At 41.3% G+C, this 27,289-nt stretch overlaps 1 pseudogene; it reads left to right on the top strand.

Annotated features, from left to right (window-relative positions):
• The first annotated feature begins 22,854 nt into the window (after positions 1-22,854).
• LOC144292086 (mitochondrial pyruvate carrier 1 pseudogene) lies at positions 22,855-27,278 on the top strand (annotated as a pseudogene).
• The last annotated feature ends 11 nt before the right edge of the window (positions 27,279-27,289 follow it).

The following is a 27,289-nucleotide window of genomic DNA, read 5'->3' as shown; positions in this document are numbered from 1 at the left end:
TTATTTTCGATTTGAGTCGATTATTTTCGATTCGATTCGATTCATTTAAATTATTTTCTATTCGATTCGATTCGACTTGATTCTATTAGATTATTTTAAATTCGATTTGATTCGATTACTTTCGATTCAATTCATGTATTTTCGATTCGGTTAGATTTGATTCGATTATTTTCAATTCGATCGATTATTTTTGATTCCATTCGATTCGTTTCAATTCAATTCGTTTCGATTCGATTCGATTATTTTTAATTCGATTCCATTCGATGATTTTCGATTCGATTCGATTCGTTTCAATTATTTTCGATTAGATTCGATTTGATTCGATTATTTTCATTTCGATTCAATTCGATTATTTTCGATTCAATTTGATTCGATCCGATTCAATTATTTTCTATTCGATTTGATTCTTTTCGATTCAATTCGATCCTTTTCTATTTGAATCGATTCGCTTCTTTTCGATTCCATTAATTTCGATTCCATTCGTTTATTTCGATTCGATTCTATTCGATTCGTTTCGATTCTATTCGATTCCATTTGATTATTTTCGATTCCATTCTATTCAATTCGATTCGATTATTTTCGATTCAATTCGATTTGAATCTTTTCGATTCGATTCGATTCCATTCGATTCAATTCGATTCGGTTAGATTCAATTATTTTCGATTCGATTCGATTTGATTTGATTCAATTCAATTATTTTCGAATCAATTCGATTCATTTCAATTATTTTGGATTCGATTTGATTCAATTCGATTTGATTATTTTCGATTCAATTCGATTCGATTATTTTCGATCGATTTGATTAGATTATTTTCGTTTCTATTTGATAATTTTAAATTCGATTCAGTTCAATTTGATTCAATTCGATTATTTTCAATTCGATTCGTTTTGATTCGATCTTTTCGATTCGATTCGATTCTTTTCGATTCGATTCGATTCTATTCGTTTCCATTATTTCGATTCGATTCGATGTGAATCGATTATTTTTGAATTGAATCATTTCAATTCGATTCCATTCGATTCGAATATTTTCGATTCGATTTGAGTCGAATAATTTTGATTCGATTTGATTATTTTCGATTCGATTCGATTCGATTATTTTCGATTGGATTGGATTGGATTGGATTCGATTATTTTCGATTTGATTCGTTTATTTTCGATTCGATTCGATTCTTTTCGATTTGTTTTGATTATTTTCCATTCAAATCGATTCGATTCTTTTCAATTCGATTATTTTAGATTCGATTCGATTATTTTCGATTCGATTCAATATTTTCGACTCAATTCGATTATTTTCGATTTGATTCGATTCGATGTGAATCGATTACTTTTTATTTGATTCGATTCGATTTATTTTTGCTTCAATTTGTTTCAATTAGATTATTTTCGATTCGATTCGATTTATTTCAATTCGTTTAGATTCGATTCGATTAATTTCAATCCGATTAATTTTGATTCGATTAAATTAGATTATTTTCGATTCGATTCATTTCGATTCGATTCAATTCGATTATTTTCAATTCAATTCGTTTCGATTCAATTATTTTTGTTTTGATTCGTTTCGATTTAATTCGATTATTTTCTATTCGATTCGAGTCGATTCGATTATTTTCAATTTGATTCATTTCGATTCGATTATTTTTGATTCAATTCATTTCGATTCGATTCAATTCAATTATTATCGATTAGATTCGTTTCAATTCGATTATATTTGATTCAATTCGATTCAATTATTTTCAATTTGATTCTTTTTGATCCGATTATTTTCTATTTGATTCGTTTCCATTCTATTCGATTCAACTCGTTTCGATTCAGTTCGATTCATTTAATTTCGATTCGATTTGATTTGAATATTTGAGGTTGATTCGTTCCAATTCGATTCGATTCGATTATTTTCAATTCCATTCGTTTCTATTAGATTCAATTAGATTATTTTCTATTCGATTCGATTATTTTCTATTAGATTCGTTTTGATTCGATTCGATTAGATTATTTTCGATTCAATTCAATTCGATTCCTTTCGATTCGATTCTTTTCGATTTGATTCTTTTCAATACGTCGATTCGATTCTTTTCTATTTGATTCTTTTCGATTCGATTCAATTCTTTTCAATTCAATTCTTTTAGATTCAATTCGATTCTTTTTGATTCGATTCGATTCTTTCGATTCGATTCTTTTCGATTTGATTCTTTTCGATTCGATTCGATTCTTATTGATTGGATTCTTTTCGATTCGATTCGATTCGATTTTTTCAACTCAATTCGATTTTTTCAATTCGATTCAATTCTTTTCGATTCGATTCGATTCTTTTCTCTTCAATTCAATTCGATTCGATTCTTTTCGATTCGATTCGTTTTTTTCGATCGATTCGATTCTTTTCGATCAACCCCTTGATTCGATTAGATTCTTTTCTATTTGATTCGATTCGATTCTTTTTGATTCGATTTGTTTCGATTCTTTTCGATTCGATTTGATTTGATTCTTTTCGGTGGGATTCGATTCCATTCGGTTGGATTCAATTCAAATCGATTTGATTCTTTTCGATCTAGAAGATTCGATTATTTTTGTTTCTATTCGATTGGATTCTTTTCGATTCTCTTCATTTCTTTTCGATTCGATTATATTCGATTCTTTGTGATTCGACTTGATTCTATTCATTTCAATTCTTTTTTTTTTAAATTTTTATTTATTTATGATAGTCACACAGAGAGAGAGAGAGAGGCAGAGACACAGGCAGAGGGAGAAGCAGGCTCCATGCACTGGGAGCCCAACGTGGGATTCGATCCCAGGTCTCCAGGATCGCGCCCTGGGCCAAAGGCAGATGCTAAACCGCTGCGCCACCCAGGGATCCCCATTTCAATTCTTTTTGATTGGATTCTTTTCAATTCGATCCTTTCGATTCGATTCGTTTCGATTGGATTATTTCTGATTCGATTCAATTCGAATCTTTTCGATTCGATTAGATTCTTTTCTATTTGATTCGGTTCGATTCTTTTCGATTCGATTCTATTCTTATTGATTCATTTCTTTTCGATTCAATTGGATTCAATTTTTTCAATTCGATTCGATTCTTTTCGATTCGATTCTACTTGATTCAATTCGATTCTTTTCGATTCGATTCTTTTCTATTCCATTCAATTCTTTTCGATACGTTTCGATTCTTTTCGATTCAATTTGATTCAATTTGATACGATTCTTTTTGATTCGACTTGATTCTTTTCAATTCGATTCGATTTTCAATTTGATTTGATTCAATTATTTTCTATTCAATTCGTTTTGATTCTATTATTTTCGATTCAATTCAATTCGAATCGATTTGATTCTTTCGATTCTCGTCGTTTTGAATCAATTCAAATCGATTAGTTTCTATTTGATTCGATTCGATTATTTTCTATTCGATTCATTTCGATTCGATTATTTTGGATTCTTTTCATTTCGATTCGATTCGATTCTTTTTGTTTCGATTCGAATCGATTTTTTTCTATTCAATTCGTTTCGATTCGATTCGATTATTTTCGATTCGATTCGAATCGAATCGATTCGATTATTTCGATTCTCTTTGTTAAGAATCGATTCAAATCGATTCTTTTCTATTTGATTCGTTTCGATTATTTTTTTAAAAATATTTTATTTATTTATTCATGAGAGACACAGAATGAGAGAGAGAGAGAGAGAGGCAGAGACACAGGCAGAGGGAGAAACAGGCTCCATGGAGGGAGCCTGACAGGAGACTCGATCCTGGGTCTCCAGGATCAGGACATGGGCTGAAAGTGGCACTAAACCGCTAGGCCACCCGGGCTTCCCAATTCGATTATTTTCTATTCGATTCGTTTCGATTTGATTATTTGAAATTCGATTCGTTTCGATTCGATTCGATTATTTTAGCTTCGATTCGATTCGAATCGATTATTTTCGATTTGATTCATTTCCATTCGATTCGATTAGATTATTTTCTTTTTTTTTTAGTTTTTTAATTTTTTTTAATTTATTTTTTTATTGGTGTTCAATTTACTAACATACAGAATAACACCCAGTGCCCGTCACCCATTCACTCCCACCCCCCGCCCTCCTCCCTTTCCAACACCCCTAGTTCGTTTCCCAGAGTTAGCAGTCTTTACGTTCTGTCTCCCTTTCTGATATTTCCCACACATTTCTTCTCCCTTCCCTTATTTTCCCTTTCACTATTATTTATATTCCCCAAATGAATGAGAACATATAATGTTTGTCCTTCTCCGACTGACTTACTTCACTCAGCATAATACCCTCCAGTTCCATCCACGTTGAAGCAAATGGTGGGTATTTGTCATTTCTAATGGCTGAGTAATATTCCATTGTATACTTAAACCACATCTTCTTTATCCATTCATCTTTCGTTGGACACTGAGGCTCCTTCCACAGTTTGGCTATCGTGGCCATTGCTGCTATAAACATCGGGGCAGGTGTCCCGGCGTTTCATTGCATTTGTATCTTTGGGGTAAATCTCAACAGTGCAATTGCTGGGTCGTAGGGCAGGTATATTTTTAACTGTTTGAGGAACGTCCACACAGTTTTCCAGAGTGGCTGCACCAGTTCACAGTCCCACCAACAGTGTAAGAGGGTTCCCTTTTCTCCGCATCCTCTCCAACATTTGTTGTTTCCTGCCTTGTTAATTTTCCCCATTCTCACTGGTGTGAGGTGGTATCTCATTGTAGTTTTCATTTGTATTTCCCTGATGGCAAGTGATGCAGAGCATTTTCTCATATGCATGTTGGCCATGTCTATGTCTTCCTCTGTGAGATTTCTGTTCATGTCTTTTGCCCATTTCATGATTGGATTGTTTGTTTCTTTGGTGTTGAGTTTAATAAGTTCTTTATAGATCTTGGACACTAGCCCTTTATCTGATATGTCATTTGCAAATGTCTTCTCCCATTCTGTAGGTTGTTTTTTAGTTTTGTTGACTGTATCCTTTGCTGTGCAAAAGCTTCTTATCTTGATGAAGTCCCAATAGTTCATTTTTGCTTTTGTTTCTTTTGCCTTCGTGGATGTATCTTGCAAGAAGTTACTATGGCCGAGTTCAAAAAGGGTGTTGCCTGTGTTCTTCTCTAGGATTTTGATGGAATCTTGTCTCACATTTAAATCTTTCATCCATTTTGAGTTTATCTTTGTGTATGGTGAAAGAGAGTGGTCTAGTTTCATTCTTCTGCATGTGGATGTCCAATTTTCCCAGCACCATTTATTGAAAAGACTGTCTTTCTTCCAATGGATAGTCTTTCCTCCTTTATCGAATATTAGTTGACCATAAAGTTCAGGGTCCACTTCTGGATTCTCTATTCTGTTCCACTGATCTATGTGTCTGTTTTTGTGCCAGTACCACACTGTCTTGATGACCACAGCTTTGTAGTACAACCTGAAATCTGGCATTGTGATGCCCCCAGATATGGTTTTCGTTTTTAAAATTCCCCTGGCTATTCGGGGTCTTTCCTGATTCCACACAAATCTTAAAATAATTTGTTCTAACTCTCTGAAGAAAGTCCATGGTATTTTGATAGGGATTGCATTAAACGTGTATATTGCCCTGGGTAACATTGACATTTTCACAATATTAATTCTGCCAATCCATGAGCATGGAATATTTTTCCATCTCTTTGTGTCTTCCTCAATTTCTTTCAGAAGTGTTCTATAGTTTTGAGGGTATAGATCCTTTATATCTTTGGTGAGGTTTATTCCTAGGTATCTTATGCTTTTGGGTGCAATTGTAAATGGGATTGACTCCTTAATTTCTCTTTTTTCAGTCTCATTGTTAGTGTATAGAAATGCCACTGACTTCTGTGCATTGATTTTGTATCCTGCCACGCTACCGAATTGCTGTATGAGTTCTAGCAATCTTGGGGTGGAGACTTTTGGGTTTTCTACGTAGAGTATCATGTCATTGGCGAAGAGGGAGAGTTTGACTTCTTCTTTGCCAATTTGAATGCCTTTAATGTCTTTTTGTTGTCTGATTGCTGAGGCTAGGACTTCCAATACTATGTTGAACAGCAGTGGTGAGAGTGGACATCCCTGTCTTGTTCCTGATCTTAGGGGAAAGGCTCCTAGTGCTTCCCCATTGAGAATGATATTTGCTGTGGGCTTTTCATAGATGGCTTTTAAGATGTCGAGGAATGTTCCCTCTATCCCTACACTCTGAAGAGTTTTGATCAGGAATGGATGCTGTATTTTGTCAAATGCTTTCTCTGCATCCAATGAGAGGATCATATGGTTCTTGGTTTTTCTCTTGCTGATATGATGAATTACATTGATTGTTTTACGGGTGTTGAACCAGCCTTGTGTCCCAGGGATAAATCCTACTTGGTCATGGTGAATAATTTTCTTAATGTACTGTTGGATCCTATTGGCCAGTATCTTGTTGAGAATTTTTGCATCCATGTTCATTAGGGATATTGGTCTGTAATTCTCCTTTTTGGTGGGGTCTTTGTCTGGCTTTGGAATTAAGGTGATGCTGGCTTCATAGAACGAATTTGGAAGTACTCCATCTCTTTCTATCTTTCCAAACAGCTTTAAGAGAATAGGTATGGTTTCTTCTTTAAACGTTTGATAAAATTCCCCTGGGAAGCCATCTGGCCCTGGACTCTTGTGTCTTGGGAGGTTTTTGATGACTGCTTCAATTTCCTCCCTGGTTATTGGCCTGTTCAGGTTTTCTATTTCTTCCTGTTCCAGTTTTGGTAGTTTGTGGCTTTCCAGGAATGCGTCCATTTCTTCTAGATTGCCTAATTTATTGGCGTACAGCTGTTCATAATATGTTTTTAAAATCGTTTGTATTTCCTTGGTGTTGGTAGTGATCTCTCCTTTCTCATTCATGATTTTATTAATTTGAGTCTTCTCTCTCTTCTTTTTAATAAGGCTGGCTAATGGTTTATCTATCTTATTAATTCTTTCAAAGAACCAACTCCTGGTTCTGTTGATCTGTTCCACAGTTCTTCTGGTCTCGATTTCGTTGAGTTCTGCTCGAATCTTTATTAACTCCCTTCTTCTCTTGGGTGTAGGATCTATTTGCTGTTTTTTCTCTAGCTCCTTTATGTGTAAGGTTAGCTTTTGTATTTGAGTTCTTTCCAGTTTTTGAATGGATGCTTATATTGCGATGTATTTCCCCCTTAGGACTGCTTTTGCTGCATCCCAAAGATTTTGAACGGTTGTATCTTCATTCTCATTAGTTTCCATGAATCTTTTTAATTCTTCCTTAATTTCCTGGTTGACCCTTTTATCTTTTAGCAGGATGGTCCTTAACCTCCATGTGTTTGAGGTCCTTCCAAACTTCTTGTTGTGATTTAGTTCTAATTTCAAGGCATTATGGTCCGAGAATATGCAGGGGACCATCCCAATCTTTTGGTATCGGTTCAGACCCGATTTGTGACCCAATATGTGGTCTATTCTGGAGAAAGTTCCATGTGCGCTTGAGAAGAATGTGTATTCAGTTGAGTTTGGATGTAAAGTTCTGTAGATATCTGTGAAATCCATCTGGTCCAGTGTATCATTTAAAGCTCTCGTTTCTTTGGAGATGTTTTGCTTAGAAGACCTATCGAGTATAGAAAGAGCTAGATGGAAGTCACCAAGTATAAGTGTATTATTATCTAAGTATTTCTTCACTTTGGTTAATAATTGATTTATATATTTGGCAGCTCCCACATTCGGAGCATATATATTGAGGATTGTTAAGTCCTCTTGTTGAATAGATCCTTTAAGTATGATATAGTGTCCCTCTTCATCTCTCACTACAGTCTTTGGGGTAAATTTTAGTTTATCTGATATAAGGATGGCTACCCCTGCTTTCTTTTGAGGACCATTCGAATGGTAAATGGTTCTCCAACCTTTTATTTTCAGGCTCTAGGTGTCCTTCTGTCTAAAATGAGTCTCTTGGAGACAGCAAATAGATGGGTCCTGCTTTTTTATCCAGTCTGAAACCCTGCGCCTTTTGATGGGGTCATTAAGCCCGTTCACATTCAGAGTTACTATTGAGAGATGAGTTTAGTGTCATCATGATATCTATTCAGTCTTTGTTTTTGTGGACTGTTCCACTGAACTTCTTCTTAAAGGGGAATTTTAAGAGTCCCCCTTAAAATTTCTTGCAGAGCTGGTTTGGAGGTCACATATTCTTTTAGTTGCTGCCTGTCTTGGAAGCTCTTTATCTCTCCTTCCATTTTGAATGAGAGCCTTGCTGGATAAAGTATTCTTGGTTGCATGTTCTTCTCATTTAGGACCCTGAATATATCCTGCCAGCCCTTTCTGGCCTGCCAGGTCTCTGTGGAGAGGTCTGCTGTTACCCTAATACTCCTCCCCATAAAAGTCAGGGATTTCTTGTCTCTTGCTGCTTTAAGGATCTTCTCCTTATCTTTGGAATTTGCAAGCTTCACAATTAAATGTCGAGGTGTTGAACGGTTTTTATTGATTTTAGGGGGGGGATCTCTCTATTTCCTGGATCTGAATGCCTGTTTCCCTTCCCAGATTAGGAAAGTTTCCAGCTAGAATTTGTTCAAATACATATTCTGGCCCTCTGTCCCTTTCGGCGCCCTCGGGAACCCCAATTAAACGTACGTTTTTCTTCCTCAGGCTGTCGTTTATTTCCCTTAATCTATCTTCATGGTCTTTTAATTGTTTGTCTCTTTTTTCCTCAGTTTCCCTCTTTGCTATCAACTTGTCTTCTAGGTCACTCACTCGTTCTTCCACCTCATTAACCCTCGTCGTTAGGACTTCTAGTTTGGATTGCATCTCATTCAATTGATTTTTAATTTCTGCCTGATTAGCTCTAAATTCTACTGTCATGAAGTCTCTTGAGTCCTTTATACTTTTTTCTAGAGCCACCAGTAGCTGTATAATAGTGCTTCTGAATTGGCTTTTGACATTGAATTGTAATCCAGATTTTGTAACTCTGTGGGAGAGAGGACTGTTTCTGATTCTTTCTTTTGAGGTGAGGTTTTCCTTCTAGTCATTTTGCCCAGTGCAGAGTGGCCAAAAGCAAATTGTATTGGGAAAAAGAGAAAAAGAGAGGAGAGAAAGAAGGAAAGAAAAGAGAAAGAGAAAAAAAAAAGGGAAGAAAAAGAGAAAAAAAAAACGAAAAAAAAAAAAGAAGAAAAAGAGAAAGAAAAAGAAAGGAGAAAAAAAGGGGGTGGGGGAAGGAAACAAATCAAAAAGCAAAAAAAAAAAAAAAAAAAAAAAAGAACCACAGGGGAGTATCTTCTGATTCTGTGTTCTTTAAGTCCTTCGGCTTCTCCTGGAAGTTGTCCGTCTAGCTGGTGTTCTGGGGGAGGGGCCTGTTGTGCTGGTTTTCAGGTGTTAGCAGTTGGGGGAGCTGCTGTGCCCCTGCCTGGTGCAGGGCTCAGTGGGGGTTGTTTACCCCGTGAGGCCGCAGGAGGAACAGCCCCAGTGGCGGGGCAGCTCTGGAAACCTGGATTCAGCTCCAGCAGGAACTCCGTCTGCAGGGCCTGGAGGCTCCGGGGCGGGGCCGCTGCTCTGCTCAGCTGGGGCAGGAGCGTCCTTGCAGTCCTGGGCCCTCCCGGCCTCTGCCTGTCCCGGGGGAGGCGGGATCCTGGGCTGTGTCCCGGCGCCCTGTGCTCCGGAGCCTGCGCTGTTGGATTCGCGCTCCCGGGCAGCTCAGCCCCCTCCGCGGAGCCGCCCCCGAGCCCCCCCCCCCCCCCGAGCTGCTCCGGGTCCCGCCGTGCGCGCTGCAGCCCTTGGGGAGCTCGGCGCACTCTCCTGGGCGCGCAGTTGCTCTGTTACTGTCCCAGGGAGCCCGAGGGCATCCTCGCCCTCCTGGGTCCTGCTCCAACTCCCCGCGAGCCCCTTTCCGCCCGGGAAGGTCGGTGCAGCTCCTGCTCCTCCGGGACGGGGCTCTCCTGTCCTGGGGACACTCGCCCCGGCCTCAGCCCGGCTCCTCGCGGGGCCCCTCCCCCTTGGAGGCCTTTGTTTCTTTATTTCTTTTTCCCCGTCTTCCTACCTTGATAGATGCGCGAACTCTTCTCCGATTAGATTATTTTCGATACGATTTGGTTCGAATTGATTAGATTATTTCGATTCTCTTCGTTTCGAATTGATTCGATTCGATTTTTTCTATTTGATTCGATTCGATTATTTTCTATTCGATTCGTTTCGATTCGATTATTTTCGATCTGATTCGTTTTGATTTGATTTGATTCGTTTATTTTTGATTCGATTCATTTCGAATAATTTCCATTCGATTCGTTTCGATTCGATTCGATTCGATTAATTTCGATTTGATTCGATTTGACACTGAACCAGATGGATTTAACAGATATTTAGAGAACTTCCCATCCAAGTGCGCATGGTACTTTCTCCAGATTAGACAACATACTGGGTCACAAATCAGGTCTTAAAAGACACCCAAAGATTGGGATAGTCCCCTGCATATTTTCAGACCATAATGCTTTGAAATAAGAACTAAATCACAAGAAGAAGTTTAGAAGGATTTCAAACACATGGAGGTTATGGAACATCCTGCTAAAAGATGAAAGGGCCAAGTAGGAAATTAGAGAAGAATTATAAAGTTTCATGGGCACTAATGAGAATGAATATACAACCGTTCAAAATCCTTGGGATACAGCACAAGCAGTCCTGAGGGAGAAATACATTGCATTATGAGTATCCATCCAAATACTGGAAAGGACTCAAATACAAAAGCAAACCTTGCACCTAAAGGAGCTGGAGAAAAAACAGCAAATAGATCCTACACACAGCAGAAGAAGAGAGTTAATAAAGATTGGAGCAGAACTCAATATAATAGAGACCAGAAGAAGTGTGGAACAGATGAACAAAGCCAGGAGTTGGTTCTTTGAAAGAATTAATAAGATAGATAAATCATTAGTCAGCCTTTTAAAAAAGAAGACATAATAGACTCAAATTAATAAAATCATGAATGAGAAAGGAGAGATAACTACCAACAACAAGGAAATACAAATGATTTTAAAACATATTATGAACAGCTAAACACCAATAAATTAGGCAATCTAGAAGAAATTGACGCATTTCTACAAAGCCACAAACAATCAAAACTGGAACTGGAAGAAATACAAAACCTGAACAGGCCAATAACCAGAAAAGAAATTGAAGCAGTCATCAAAAACCTCCAAAGACACAAAAGTCCAGGGCCAGATGGCTTCCCAGGGGAATTCTATCAAACGTTTAAAGAAGAAACCATTCCTATTCTACTAAATCTGTTCAGAAAGATAGAAAGAGGTGGAGTAATTTCAAATCCGTTCTATGAGGCCAGCATCACCTTAATTCCAAAACCAGACAAAGACCCCACCAAAAAGGAGAATTATAGACCAATATCCCTAATGAACATGCATGCAAAAATTCTCCACAAGATATTAGCCAATAGGGTACTAAAATTCATTAAGAAGATTATTCACCATGAATAATCATGTAGGATTATTCAAGTAGGATAAATCAAGTAGGATTTATCCCCGGGATGCAAGGCTGGTTCAACACTCATAAAATAATCAATGTCATTCATCACATAAGCAATAGAAAAACGAGAACCATATGATCCTCTCAATAGATACAGAGAAAGCATTTGACAAAATGCAGCATCCATTCCTGATCAAAACTCTCCAGAGTGTAGGGATAGAGGGAACATTCCTCAACATCTTAAAAGCCCTCTACAAAAAGACCATAGCAAATATCATTCTCAATGGGGAAACACTGGAAGCCTTTCCCCTAAGATCAGGAACAAGACAGGGATGTCCACTCTCACCACAGCTATTCAACATCGTACCAGAAGTCCTAGCCTCAGCAGTCAGACAACAAAAATAAATAAATGTATTCAAATTGGCAAAGAAGAAATCAAACTCTCTCTCTTTGCCAATGACATGATACTCTGTAGAAAACCCAAAAGACTCCACCCCAAGATTGATAGAACTCATACAGCAATTTGGCCACATGGCAGGATACAAAATCAATGCCCAGAAGTCACTGGCATTTCTATACACTAACAATGAGACTGAGGAAAGGGAAATTAAGGAGTCAATCCATTTACCATTGCATCCAAAAGCATAAGATACCTAGGAATAAACCTAATCAACAAGGTAAAGGATCTATTCCCTAAAAACTACAGAAGACTTCTGAAGGAAATTGAGGAAGACACAGATGGAAAAATATTTCATGCTCATGGATTGGAAGAATTCATTTTGTGAACATATCAATGATACCCAGGGCAATTTACATGTTTAATGCAACACTGATCAAAATATGATGGACTTTCTTCAGAGACTTGGAACAGATTATTTTAAGATTTCTATAGGATCAGAAAAGACCCTGAATAGTCAGGGGAATTAAAAAAAAAAGAAAACCATAGCGGAGGGCATCACAATGCCAGATTTCAGGTTGTACTACAAAGCTCTGGTCATCAAGACAGTGTGGTACTGGCACAAAAACAGACACATGGATCAATGGAACCGAATAGAGAATCCAGAAGTGGACCCTCAACTTTATGGTCAACGAATATTCGACAAAGGAGGAAAGACTATCCACTGGAAAAAGTCTCTCCAATAAATGATGCTGGAAAAATTGGACATCCAGATGCAGAAGAATGAGATTAGACCACTCTCCTGTACCATACACAAAGATACCTGAAAATGGATGAAAGATCTTAAGTGAGACAAGATTCCATCAAAGTCCTAGAGGAGAACACAAGCAACACCCTTTTTCAACCTGGCCACAGTATCGTCTTGCAAGATTCATACATGAAAGCAAGAGAAACCAAAGCAAGAATGAACTATTGTGTCTTCATCAAGATAAGAAGCTTTTGCACAGCAAAAGATTCTGTCAACAAAACCCAAGGACAACCTACAGAATGGGAGAAGATATTTGCAAATGACCTATCAGATAAAGGGCTAGTATCCAAGATCTATAAAGAACTTATTCAACTAAACAGCAAAGAAATAAACAATCCAATCATTAAATGGTGAAAAGACATGAACAGAAATCTCACAGAGGAAGACATAGACATGACCAACAAGCACATGAGGAAATGCTCAGCATCACTTGCCATCAGGGAAATACATATCAAAACCACAATGAGATACCACCTCAAACAAATGAGAATGGGGAAAATTAGCAAAGCAGGAAACCACAAATGTTGGAGAGGATGTGGAGAAAGGGGAACAATCCTACACTGCTGGTGGAATGTGAACTGGTGCAGCCACTGTGGATAACTGTGTGGAGGTTCCTCAAAGAGTTAAAAATAGATCTGCCCTATGACCCAGCAATTGCACTGCTTGGGTTTTACCCCAAATATACAGATGCAATGAAATGCTGAGACACCAACACCGATGTTTGTAGCAGCAAAGTCCACAACAGCCAAACAGTTGAAGGAGCCTCAGTGTCCATTGAAAGATGAATGGATAAAGAAGATGTGGTTTATGTATACAATAGAATATTACTCAGCCATTAGAAACAACAAATACCCACCATTTGCTTCGACATGGATTGGACTGTAGGGTATTATGCTGAGGGAAAAAAGTCAATCTGAGATGGGCAATCATTATATGGTCTCAATCATTTGGGGAGTATAAAAAACAGTGAATGGGAATAAAGGGAAAAGGAGAGAAAATGAGTGAAAATATAAGTTGAGGATGACAGAATCTGAGAGACTCCTAACTCTGGGAAAGGAACAATGGGCAGTGGGAAGGGAGGTGTTGGGTCATTGGGGTGACTGGATGACAGGCGCTGAGGGGGGCACGTGAAGGGATGAGACCTGGGTGATATGGTATATGTTGGCAAATTGAACTCTTCTCATTTAGGACCCTGAATATATCCTTCCAGCCCTTTCTGGTCTTCCAGGGCTCTGTGAAGAGATCTGCTGTTAACCTAATACTTCTCCCCATAAGTGTTATCACTTGTCTCTTAGTGTTTTGAGGATCTTCTCTTTATCTTTGGAATTTGCAAGTTTCACCATGAAATGTCGGGCTGTTGAACGGCTTCTATTGATTTTTGTGGGGGGGGGATCTCTCTATCTCGAGGATGTGGATGCCTGTTTCCTTCCCCAAGTTAGGGAAGTTCTCAGCTAAGATTTGTTCAAATACACTTTCTGGTCCTCTGTTCCTTTCAGCAGCCTCTGGAACCCCCTTTCAACGTAGATTTTTCCTTCTGAGGCTGTCATTTATTTCCCTTAACCTTTCTTCATGGTCTTTTTATTTCTCTTTTTTCCTCAGCATCCTTCCTTGCCATCAACATGTCTTCTATGTCACTCATCATTCTTCTACCTCATTAACCTCATCGTTAGGACCTCCAGTGTGGATTGCATCTCATTTAATTGATTTTAATTTTGGCTTGATTAGATCGAAATTCTGCAGTCATGAGTCTCTTGAATCTTTCATTCTTTTTTCCAGAGCCATCAGTAGCTTTATAATTGTGCTTCTGTATTGGCATTCTGACATCGAATTGTCACCCAAATTCTGTAACTCTGTGGGAGAGAGGACTGTTAGTGATTGTTTCTTTTGTGGTGACTTCTTCCTTCTAGTCATTTTGCTCAGTGCAGAGTGGCTAAAAACAAGTCGTACTGGAAAAAGGAAGGAAATAAAGAAAAAAGGGGGGAAACAAAAAACAAAAACAAACAAATCAACAAAAAACAAGAAAATTTTCAAAGCTTAAAAAAATATAACAAGGAGGGGTCTCCTCTGATTCTATATACTGTAAGTCCCTCAACTTCCCCCTGGAGCTTTCCAGCGCTGCTTGGTTAAGAATTTGCTCTTCCCCTTTCCTTCCAGCTGGTCTTGTGAGGGAGGGTCCTGCTCTGCTGATAGGTGTGAGCACCAGGGGAGCTGCCCCACCCCCTGCTGGGGGCTCGGCTCCCTGGGAGCTGTTTATCCTGTGAGACCCATGTTCCCTGGCCGCCCCACTCTGACCCAGGCGCAAGGTGACTTGGGAGGAACAACAACACTGGCAGCGGCCAGCTCTCCAATCCGAAAGTCAGCTCCACATTAAGTCCTGCAGTTCCCAGTCCGCAAGAGCCTGGCAGCACTGGGTGTTGGTGGCACTGACCTGCACAGCTCAGGTGTGCCCGGTGGCAGGAGCGTCCTCGCTGTCCTGTGTCCTCCCGCCCCTGATTGCCCAAGGGGATCGCCAGATCCTGGGCTTTGTCACCCGGGGCCCTGGGCTCCCGGGCCTGCGCTGCTGAAATCACTCTCCCTTCCTGCGGGCCACGCATTCCCCTCCTTGCCGAGCTGCTGCCAGAGCCACCACCTGAGCTGCTCCCGGGATCCGATGGGTGTGCGCTCCAGACCTTTTCAGAGCTCCGCCCATGGTGTGTGGCGCTCTCTCCCCACTTCCTCTGTTAGTGACCCCGGGACCCTGGGGGCTCCACTGCCCCTCCTGGGATCCTGCCCGAGTTCCCTGTGAGCGCCTTTCCATCTGGAAATGGTAAAGTTCCTGATTCTCCCGGTCTGGGCTTTCCTGTCCTGGAGTGTCTACTGCCTGGCCTTAGCGCGGCTCTTCGTGGGGGTTCTCCCCTCCCACTCTGGAGCCTTGTTATTTATTTTTTCGTCTTCCTATCTTGATAGAAGCGCAAACTCTTCTCACTGTAACCTTCCAGCTGTTCTCTCTTTAAATCCCAGGCCGAATTCGTAGGTTTTCAGGATGATTTGAAAGTCATCTAAGTAAGTTGTTGGGGATAGGGGATTTCGGAATCCTACTCTTCTGCCATCTTGCTGACAGTCTTGGCTCTTATTATCTTGATTTCCTATTTTCCCATTCTATTTACACAAATATGTTATTTTATCTTATTTCTATTTTACTTGTTAAAAATTTGAATTCAATTTGCCAGCATATAATAAACCATTAGTTTCAGATGTAGCGATCCATAAATTATCATTTGTGTGTAACACCCAGTGCTCATCACACCAGTGCCCTCCTTGATGCCCCTTACCCAGGTCCTGATCCCCCATCCACTTCCCCTCTAGCGACCCTCAGTTTATTTCACAGAGTTAAGAATCTGTCATGGTTTTTCTCTCTCTCTGATGACTTCCCATTCAGTTTTCCCTCCCTTCCCCTATGATTCTATGCAATGTTTCTTATGTTTCACATATGAATCAAACCATATGATAATTGTCTTTCACTGACTGACTTATTTCACTCTCTGACTAATACCCTCCAGTTCCATCCATGTCGATAGAAGTGGTAAAGGTTCGTCCTTTCTAAAGGCTCGGTAATATCCCATTGTAACTATAGCCCACATCTTCTTTATCCATTCATCTGGCGATGGATATGTGGACTCGTTCCACATTTTGACCATTGTGGACATTGCTGCTGTGAACATTGGGGTGCAGGTGACCCTTCTTTTCACTACCTCTGTATCTTTGTGGTAAATACGCGGTAGCACATTTGCTAGGTCATAGGGTAGCTCTGTTTTTAAGTTCTTGAGGATCCTGCTCCCTTTTCCAGAGTGGCTGCTCCACTTTGCATTCTCACCAACAGTGCAAGACGGTACCCTTTTCTCCACAACCTGGCCAAAGTTTGTTGTTTTTCTGTCTTGTTCATTTTAGCCTTTCTGCCAGTTGTGAGGTGGTATCTCATTGTGAGTTTTGTTTTGTTTTGTAATTTCCTGATAATGAGTGATGTGGAGCATTTTTTTCATGTGTGTCTGTTGGCCACGTGTTGTCTTCTTTGGAGAAATGTCTGTTCATCTCTTCTGCCCATTTCTTCACTGGATTACTGGTTTTGGGTCTTGAGTTCCATAAGTGTTTTACAGATCTTGGATATTAGCCTTTTATCTCCTATGTCATTTGCAAATGCCTTCTCCCATTTTGTAGGTTGCTTCTTAGTTTTATGGACTGTTTCCTTTGCTTTTTATCTTGATGAAGTCCCAATAGTTCAGTTTTGCTTTTGTTTCCCTTGCATTCCCTTTACAGACATGTCTTGCATAAGTTGCTATGGCCAAGGTCAAAGAGGTTGTTGCCTGTGTTTTCCTCTAGGATTGTGATGGATTGCTATTTCACCTTTAGGTCTTTCATCCATTTTGAGTTTATCTTTGTGTGTGGTGTAAGAGAATGGTCCAGTTGCATTCTTCTGCATGTGGCTGTCCAATTTGTTGAAGAGACCATCCTTTTTCCAGCGGATATTCTTTTCTGCTTTGTCGAAGATTAGTTGACCATAGAGTTGAGGGTCCATTTCTGGGTTCCCTCTTCCATTCCTTGATCAATGTGTCTGTTTTTGTGCCAGTACAATAACATTTTGATGATGACAGCTTTGTCTATGACATGCAGAAAAAACCTTAGACAAAATACAGCCTGAAGTCCAGACATTGTGATATAAACTGCTTTTGATTTCTTTTTGAACATTCCTATGGCAAATTGGGGTCTCCTCTGGTTCCATGCAAAACTTAGAAATATTTGTTTCTGAACTGTGAAAAATGTCAAGGGTATTTTGATAGGGACTACTTCAAAAGTGTACATTGTCCTGGGTTGCATGGACATTTTCACAATATTGATACTTCAAATCCATGAATATGGAATGTTAATGAATCTCTTTGCTCTTCCACAATTTCTTTTTAGGTGTTCTATAGTTTTTAGTTACAGATCCTTTACCTCTTTCATTACGTTAATTCCTAGGTATTTTATGGTTTCCGGTGCAATTGTAAATAGGATCAGCCCTTAATTTCTCTTTCGTCTATATCATTTTTGTGTCTAGAAATAAAGCAGATTTCTCTACATTGATTTTTTTATCCTGCCACATTGCTGAAATACAATATGAGTCCTAGCAAAGTTGCAAACTCTTGTGTTTTCCAAATAAAGTATCATGTCATCTGAGGAAAGTGAGATGTTGACTTCTTCCTTGCCAGTTTGAATGCCTTTATAATTGTTCGCATTTATTTGGAGTTGGTTGTGATCTGCCAATTTCATTTATGATTTTATTTGTTGGGATTCTTTATCTTTTCTTTGAGAAGTCCTTTGAGAGCTTTCTCAATCTCATGAATTCTTCCTAAGTAGAGGCCAGCTTGCCCTAGTGCTGAGATATGCTGTGAGTCTAGGGGTCCAATGGCACATGGTGAGCCTGCTATCCAGGGGCCTGCTTGGCCTAGCCATGTCTGGGTTGTGTAACCACAAGTCCAAAATCACAAGGTGAGCCCACTTACCAGTGGCCTAAGTGAGTAAAGCTGAGCTGTGATGTTGGTCTCCAGGTCCAAGCAACATGCTGATCCCACTGTGCAGGTGCCTCATTTCCCCAATGATGAGCTGGGATGCAGGGCTCATTATTTGGAGGCATTCTGCAAACCCAGTGTTCCCTGGACCCCCTTGCCTTCTTCTGGGCTCAGCTGGAGACTGGTGGTATGAGGGTTCCTGGTCCCTTCAGTGTTTGGGTGACCCACATGCCCTGGGGCACCTGGGATCAGCAGGTTCCCAATCTGAGGGCTCCTGGTAGGTGCTCTGTTCTGGGGACTGCATTTCTCCATGCCCTGCTGTGTTCGAGGATTTGTCCTTTGCAGGCTCCTGGTCAGCCAGGGATCTGGACGATCCGTTTCTCCACTACTGAGCTGGGGCAGGCAGCTCGTGGTCTGAGGGCCCGTGTTCCAATGACCCCCACCGTGTCCAGTGATGTGGTGACTCCTTGTCCCAGGACTTACTTGTTTCATAATACCCCTCTCTGCCAGGTGCATGGAGGCACTTCAGACATTGTACACATGGGAGTGGACTGGAAGATTAGGGCATTCATGAGCCCTGTGCTGATCTGGGTGGGTTGGAGAGCTCAAGAGAAGCAGTTAGTGCCCTGGGCTCCTCAGGACATAGACTCACAGCTTTCCGGTGCTGATCCCGGTGTTGTCCCCAGAGGTGTGGGAGGGGCTTTTCTCATCTGCCTGAGTATCCATGGTACCGATTCCCAGTGTCCCACTCCCACAGGCCACATGGGAATATGTCCGTGAGCAGCCAGGACAAACTCACAGTGGGAAAAGGGAACAGGAGTGGCCTGCAGTGGGTTCGAGGACTCTCAGGACCACAGAGGGGGATGAAGGGAGGTGCAAACATGCAGGTGGAGCCCAAAGTTTTGACAAGAGGCCTGGGGCAGGTGATGGGACAGGGGGCTTGCCATGGGCAGGGCCAGAAAACAGGGAAGCAAACTAGAGGGAGAGCAGGGAGATCTGTGGATGAAGTACCATCTCTGTCATCATGGGGGCCTGTGTGATTGCCATGCTTTTATATCAGCCCAGGTGCATCAGAGTGCCCTTCTGTATGTCACCACCATGCCGCAGCCAATCAGGCAGGCTCTCAGTGTGTCCTGATTTAGGTGGCCAATCACCATGCAGCTTAGGTGGCCAATGTCAGATGGCTTTCTCAGTGACTCTCCTGATATCGTTGCCTAGAAACCACGTTAAAACGGAAAACAGAGGAGGTGGGGGCAAGATGGTGGAAGAGTAGGGTCCCCAAGTCACCTATCCTTACCCAATTACCTACATAACAACTATATCATCTTGAAAACCTAGGAATTTGGCCTGAGAATTAAGTAGAGAACAGCTGTAATGCTACAGTGAGAGAAGAGTTCACGCTTCTATGAAATACAACTTCTTTTTGGCCACTCTGCACTGAGTAAAATGACTAGAAGGAAAAACTCTCCTCAAAAGAAAGAATCAGAAATAGCCCTCTCTCCCAAAGACTTACAAAATTTGTATTACAACTCAGTGTTAGAAAGCCGAATCACAAGCATAATTATAAAGCTACTGGTGGATCTAGAAAAAACCCTAAAGGATTCAAGACACTTCATGACTGCAGAATTTAGATCTAATCAGGCCAAAATTAAAAATCAATTAAATGAGATGCAATCCAAACTAGAGGTCAGAACGATGAGAGTTAACGTGGTAGAATGAGTGAGTGACATAGAAGACAAGTTGATGTCAAGGAGGGAAACTGAGGAAACAAAGAGAAGAGAAAAATGACTAAAAGATCATGAGGATAGGCTAATGGAAATAAATGACAACCTCCGAAGGAAAATCTACATTTATCTGGGGTCCCGAGGGTGCCGAAGGGACACAGGCCCAGAATATGTATTTGAACAAATCAGAGCTGAAAACTTCCCTAATTTGTGGCAGGAAACAGGCATTCAGATCAGGAAATGGATAGATCCCCCATGAAATCAATAAAAACCACTCTACACCTGGACATTTAATAGTGAAACTTGCAAATTCCAAAGATAAAGAGAAAATCCTTAAAGAAGCAAGAGAAAAGTAATCTCTAAATTTTATGGGGAGAAGGATTAGCATAACAGCAGACCCTTCCACAGAGACCTGGCAGGCCAGAGAGGGCTGGCAGGATATAGTCAGGGTCTTAAATGAGAAGAACATGCAGCCAAGAATACTTTATCCAGCAAGGCTCTCATTCATAATAGGAGAGATAAAGAGTTTCCAAGATAGGCAGAAACTGAAAGGATATGTGATCATGAAGCCAGCTCTGCAAGAAATACTAAGGGGGAATCTGTAATAGAGGAAGTCCAAGGTAACAATCCACAAAAACAGGGACGGAATAGGTATCATGATGACACTGAATACATATCTTTCAATAGGAACTTTGGATATGAATGGGTTTAGTGACCCCAGCAAAAGGTGCAGCTGCCGATTCAGACCGGATAAAAGAGCAAAACCCATCTCTTTGCTGTGTACAAGAGACTCATTTTAGACATTCCCACCAACAGTTCAGGAGGTTTCACCTTTCTCCACATCCTCTCCAACATTTGTGATTTCCTGCCTTGTTAATTTTCCCCATTCTCACATGTGTGAGGTGGTATCTCATTGTGGTTTTGATTTGTATTTCCCTCATGGCCAGGGATGCAGAGCATTTTCTCATGTGCTTGTTGGCCATGTCTATGTCTTCCTCTGTGACATTTCTGTTCATGTCTTTTGCACATTTCCTGTTTGGATCATTTGTTTCTTTGCTGCTGAGTTTAATAAGTTCTTTATAGATCTTGGATACTAGCCCTTTATCTGATACGTCATTTGCAAATGTCTTCTCCCATTCTGTAGGTTGTCTTTTAGTTTTGTTGACTGTATCCTTTGCTGTGCAAAAGCTTCTTATCTTGATGAAGTCGCAAAAGTTCATTTTTGCTTTTGTTTCTTTTGCCTTCATGGATGTATCTTGTAAGAAGTTACTCTGGCCGATTTCTAAAAGGGTGTTGCCTGTGTTCTCCTCTAGGATTTGATGGAATCTTGTCTCACATTTAGATTTTTCATCCATTTTGAGTTTATCTTTGTGTATGGTGCAAGAGAGTGGTCTAGTTTCATTCTTCTGCATGTGGATGTGTAATTTCCCCAGCTCCATTTATTGAAGATACTTTCTTCCAGTGGATAGTCTTTCCTCCTTTATCGAATATTAGTTGTCCATAAAGATGAGGGTCCACTTCTGGATTCTCAATTCTTTCCATTGATCTATGTGTCTGTTTTTTTGCCCCCCCCATCTTTTTTCTTTTATTCTATTCTTTTTTCCTTCTTTTCTTTTTTTTAAATTCTTTTTTCTTTTTGTTTTTCTTTTCTTCTTTCTCTTCTCTATTTTTCTCCTTTTCCCAATACAACTAGTTTTTGGCCATTTTGCACTGAGTAAAATGACTAGAAGGAAAAACTAACCTCAAAAACAGAATCAGAAACAGGTCTCTCTCACACAGATTTACAAAATTTGAATTACAATTCAATGTCAGAAATCCAATTCAGAAGCACAATTATAAAGCTCTTGAAAAATGCATGAAGGATTCAAGAGACTTCATGACTACAGAACTTAGATCTAATCAGGCCAAAATTAAAAATCAATTAAACGAGTGAGTGACATAGAAGACAAGTTGATGAGAAGGAGGGAAACTGAGGAAAAAAGAGAAAATGAAAAAAGATCATGAGGATAGGTTAAGGGAAAAAATAACAGCCTCAGAAACAAAAATCTACATTTACCTGGTGTTACCGAGGGTACCAAAAGGGACAGAGGGCTAGAATATGTATTTGAAGAAATCATAGCTGAAAACTTTCCTAAATTGGGGAGGGAAACAGGCATTCAGATACAGGAAATAGATTTTTCCCACCCAATATCAATGATCTATATTCTGCAGGCATGAAGTCTCTTGAATCCTTCATACTTTTTTCCAAAGCCACCAGTAGCATTATTTTTCTGCTTCTGCATCGGCGTTCTGATATCGAAGTTTTACCCAATTTCTGTAATTCTGTGGGAGAGAGGACTATTTCTGATTTTTTCTTTGGAGTGAGTTTTTCCTTCAAGGGACTTTGCTCAGTGCATGGTGGCTAAAAACAAGTTGTACTGGGAAAGGAAGGAAAAAAAGAAACATTTCAAAATTAAAAAAAAAAATAACAAGGAGGTGTAGCCTCTGATTCTATATAGTTTAAGTCCCTCGAATTCCCCTGGAGCTTTCCAGTGCTGCTTTGTCAAGAACTTGCTCTTCCTGTTTCCTTCCAGGTGATCTTCTGGGGGAGGGGCCTTCTTTTCTGATTGTCAGGTGTGTGCCCCGAGGGAGCTGCCCCGGCCCCTGCCAGGGGCATGGCTACCTGGGAGCTGTTTATCCTGTGAGACCCATGCTCCCTGGTGGCCCCGCTCCATCCCAGGCACAATGTGACATAAGGGAGGAACAATAACACTGGCGGTGGCCAGCTCTTCAGCCCTAGAGTCAGCTCCCGCAGTAACTCCTGCAGACCCCAGTCCGTGGGAGCCTGGATGCTGCGGGCATGGGGGGCACTGACCTGCACAGCTCGGGGGTGCCCCGCGGCAGGAGCGTCCTCGCGGTCCTGTGTCCTCCCGGCCCCCACATGTCCCAAGGGGATCGCCGGATCCTTGCTGTGTCCCCCAGCACCCTGGGGTCCGGGGCCTGTGCCTCTGGAATTGCTCTCCCAGGGCCATGCATTCCCCTCCTAGCCGAGCCGCTGCCAGAGCCGCCACCTCCGCTGTTCCGGGGCCCACTGGGTACGCGCTCCAGCCGTTGCTGGAGCTCCGTCCATGGTCTGTGGCGGCTCTCCCCATTTCCTATGTTAGTGACCCCGGGAACCTGGGGGCTCCACTGCCCATCCTGGGATCCTGCCTGAGTTCCCTGTGAGTGCCTTTCCATCCAGGAATGTTGGTCAAGTTCCTGATTCTCCCGGTCTGGGCTTTCCCGTCCTGGAGTCTCTCCTGCCTGGCCTTAGCCTGGCTCCTTGTGGAGGCTCTCTCCCATTGGAGTGTACTCATTTATTTTTCCGTGTTTCTACCTTAATAGAAGCGCAAACGCTTCTCACTTTAGCCTTCCAGCTATTCTCTCTTTAAATCAGAGGACGAATTCATCGGGTTTCAGGATGATTTGAAAGTTATCTAGGTAAGTTGATGAGGACAGGTGATTTCGGGATCCTACACTTCCCCCATCTTGTCGACAGCCATGTCTCTCATTATTTTGACTTCCTATTTTCCCATTGAATTTACACACATATTTTATTTTATCTTACTTTCATTTTACTCTTTAAAAATTTGAACTCAATCACCCATTAGAAATGACAAATACCCATCGTTTGCTTTGACGTGGTTGTAACTGGAGGGTATTATGCCGAGTGAAATAAGTCAATCGGAGAAGGACAAATATTATATGGTCTCCTTCATTTGGAGACTATAAAACATAGTGAAAGGAAATAAAGCGGAAATGAGATAAAATCAGTCTGAAAAATCAGAAAGGGAAACAGAATGAGAGACTCCAAACTCTGGGAAATGAACTAGAGGTGGTAGAAAGGGAGGTGGGCATGGCTTGGGGGTCACTGGGTGACAGGCACTGAGAAGGGCACTTGATGGGATGAGCACTGGGTGTTATTCTATATGTTGGCAAATTGAACACCAATAAAAAATAAATTTAAAAAAAATTAAAAATAAAAGATTCAGCTGTAGTGCTATCTAGGTGGCAATTCCTTGCAGGGTAGGACAAGGTTCCCCAGAGGGCTATATATCTTCTAAATCAGCTTCTAATGTATGATGCTGTTTCTCACATAGCTCACATTTACAGGTGCAGGAATCAAGGACTGGAACTGGGAGTTGTACTACTCACTATAACCCGTCATGATCTACTTGCAAAATGTTTCTTTCTTTCCCACGATTTATTATTCTGCTGACCTAGAGGTCTCAGGTTCAAAGAGAGACACAAAAACAATCCCACTGATCTGGAAATTGAAACTGGTGCCTGGCCACTTTGAGCTCTTCAGGCCCCTGAATCAATAGGCAAGGAAGGAAGTTACTATGCTGGCTGGGTGATTAATCCCAAATACCCGGTAGAAATTGGATGAACTCCATAATGGAGGTTAAGAAGAGCATGTGTGAAAATCAGAGGATCAGTAAAGACATCTTTTAATATTACCTTCATGTTTTCATTTTCATTTCCTTCCATGTATTTTTTAATTTACACTTTAATTTCTGATTAACCCATTCATTATAAGCAGTAGGATATTCTTTAACCCCCATGTATTAGTGGTATTTCCAGTTTTTTTCTTGTGGTTGACCTTAAGTTTCATGGCATTGTGGTTGGAAACTATGCATGGTATAGTCTTCATCTTTTTGTACTTGTTCAGGTCTGATTTGTGACCTGGTATGTGATCTATTCTGGAGAATGTTTCATATGCACTCAAAAAGACTGTCTTCTGCTGCTTTAGGATGAAATGTTCTGAATATATTTGTTAAGTACAAAAAAAAAGAAAAAAGAAAAGAATAGAAACGACAAAGAGATACTACTTGCTTCAATGTGGATGGAACTGGAGGGTATAATGCTGAGGGAAAATAGTCAATCAGAGATAGGCAATCATTATATGGTCTCATTCATTTGGCATAATAAAAAATAGTGAAAGGGAATAAAGGGAAACGGAGAGAAAATGAGTGAAAATATCAGTTGATGATGACAGAATATGAGAGACTCCTAACTCTGAGCAATGAAAAAGGGGTACTGGTAAGGGAGTTTCCTGGATGGTTGGGGTGACTGGATGACATGCACTGAGGGGGGCACTTGACGTGATGACCATGGGAGATATGCTATATGTTGGCAATTCATTTAGGACCCTGAATATATCATGCCAGCCCTTTCTGGCCACCCAGGTCGCTGGGGAGAGGTCTGCTGTTAACCTACTACTTCTCCTCATAAAGTTTAGGGATCCTTTGTATCTTGTTGCTTTGAGGATCTTCTCTATCTTTGGAATTTGGAAGTTTCGTGATGAAATATCAGGGTGTTGAATGGTTTTTATTGCTTTTAGGGGAGGATCACTCCAGCTCCAGGATCTTCATGCCTGATTCCTTCCTCAAGTTAGGGAAGTTCTCTGCTATGATTTGTTCTCATACACTTTCTGGTCCTCTGTTCCTTTCGACACCCTCTGGAACCCCCTTTAAATGTAGATTTTTCCTTCTTAAGCTGTCATTTACTTCCCTTAACCTTTCCTCATGGTCTTTTGTTTTTCTCTCTTTTCCTCTGCTTCCTTCCTTGCCATCAACCTGTCTTCTATGTTACTCACTCGTTCTTCCACCTCATCAACCCTGGTCTGTAGGACCTCTAGTTTGGATTTTTAAGTGATTTAAATGATTTTTAATTTCGGCCTGATTAGATCTAAATTTTGCAGTCATGAAGTCTCTTGAGTCCTTTATGCTTTTTTCTAGAGCCACCAGTAGCTTTATAATAGTGCTTCTGAATGGGCTTTCTGACATTGAATTGTAATCCAAATTTTGTAACTCTGTGGGAGCGAGGACTGTTTCTGGTTCTTTCTTTTGAGGTAAGGTTTTCCTTCTAGTCATTTTGCTCAGTGCAGAGTTGCCAAAAACAATTTCTATTGGGGAAAGGAGAAAAAGAGAGAAGAGAAGGAAGGAAAGAAAAAAAACTTAAAAAAGAAGAGAAAAAAGTAAAAAAAGAGAAGAAAAGAAAAAAACAAAAATATGGGGGGGAGGAACAAACAGAAATCAAAAAACAAAAAACAAAAAAAAAAATAAGGGGAGTACACTCTGATTCTGTATACTGTAAATTCCTCGACTTCCACTGGAACTTTCCAGCACTGGTTGATCAATAATTTTTTTTTTCCTGTCTGTCTAGCTGGTCTTCTGGGGTAGGGGCTTGCTGTTCTGATTTTCAGGTGTTAGCACTTTGGGGAGCTGCTCAGCCCCCTGCCTTGTTCAGGGCTCAGTGAAAGATGTTTAACCTGTTTATACAGTGAGGGCACTATGAGGCTTATTGGGGTTTTTTTATCCTGTGAGGCCCCAGTAGGAACAACAACAGTGGCGGCGGCCAGCTCTAGAGCCCTGGAATCAGCTCCTGCAGTAACTACGGAGCTCTCAGTCTGCAGGGGCCTGGATGCTCTGGGGGAGGGGCCGCTGATCTGCTCAACTTGGGGCAGGAGTGTCCTTGCTGTCCTGTCCCTCCTGGCCTCTGCCTGTCCCCGGGGGAGCGCCGGATCCTGGACTGTGTCCGCAGGCACCCTGTGCTCCCGGCCTGCGCTGTTGGATTCGCGCTCCCAGCTGCGCAGCCCCTTCTGCGTGGAGCCTCTGCTGTAGCCGCATCTGAGCTGCTCCTGGGGGCTGTGGAGACCCCCCGCTGCTCAAGCTGCCTCCGAGCTGCTCCCTTGGACGAGCAGCCCCCTGCCCCAGGTGCCTCCACCTGAGCTGCCTCTGAGTTGTTCACGGGTCCAGCCAGGCACGCTGCAGCCCTTTAGGGAGCTCAGCCGTGGGGTGTGGTGTGCTCTCCCTGGGGCGCAGGTGGTCTGTTAGTGTCCCTGGGAGTCTGAGGTCATCCCTGCCCTCCTGGGATCCTGCTCTAACTCCCTGAGAGCGCCTTCCTGTCCGGGAAGAATGGTGAAACTCCTGCTTCTCCAGGCTGGGCTCTCCTGTCCTGGGGACACTTTTCCAGAGTGGCTGCACCAGTTTGCACTCTCACCAACAATGCAAGAGGGTTCCCCTTTCTCCACATCCTCGCCAACATTTCTTGTTGGTGGCAGACTATGTCCGGAGCAAGGACTTTTGGGACTGCCTCATGAGTACGCATTTCTGGGGCCCTGTAGCCAACTGGGGTCTTCCCATTGCTGCCATCAATGACATGAAAAAGTCTCCAGAGATTATCAGTGGGCGGATGACATTTGCCCTCTGTTGTTACTCCTTGACATTCATGAGATTTGCCTACAAGGTCCAGCCTTGAACCTGGCTTCTGTTTGCATGCCATGCCACAAATGAAGTAGCCCAGCTCATTCAGGGAGGACGCCTTATCAAACATGAGATGAGTAAAAAGGCATCAGCATAACAGTGGAAAATGGGCAACCAGGTGTTTGAAGGGACAGCGTCTGCGCTGCTGCTGAGTCACA

Source organism: Canis aureus, chromosome 21, assembly GCF_053574225.1.
Source record: "Canis aureus isolate CA01 chromosome 21, VMU_Caureus_v.1.0, whole genome shotgun sequence".
Taxonomy (NCBI): Eukaryota; Metazoa; Chordata; class Mammalia; order Carnivora; family Canidae; genus Canis; species Canis aureus.
The sequence above is the reverse complement of the archived record's forward strand: the minus strand, read 5'-3'. Positions and strand labels throughout refer to the sequence as shown.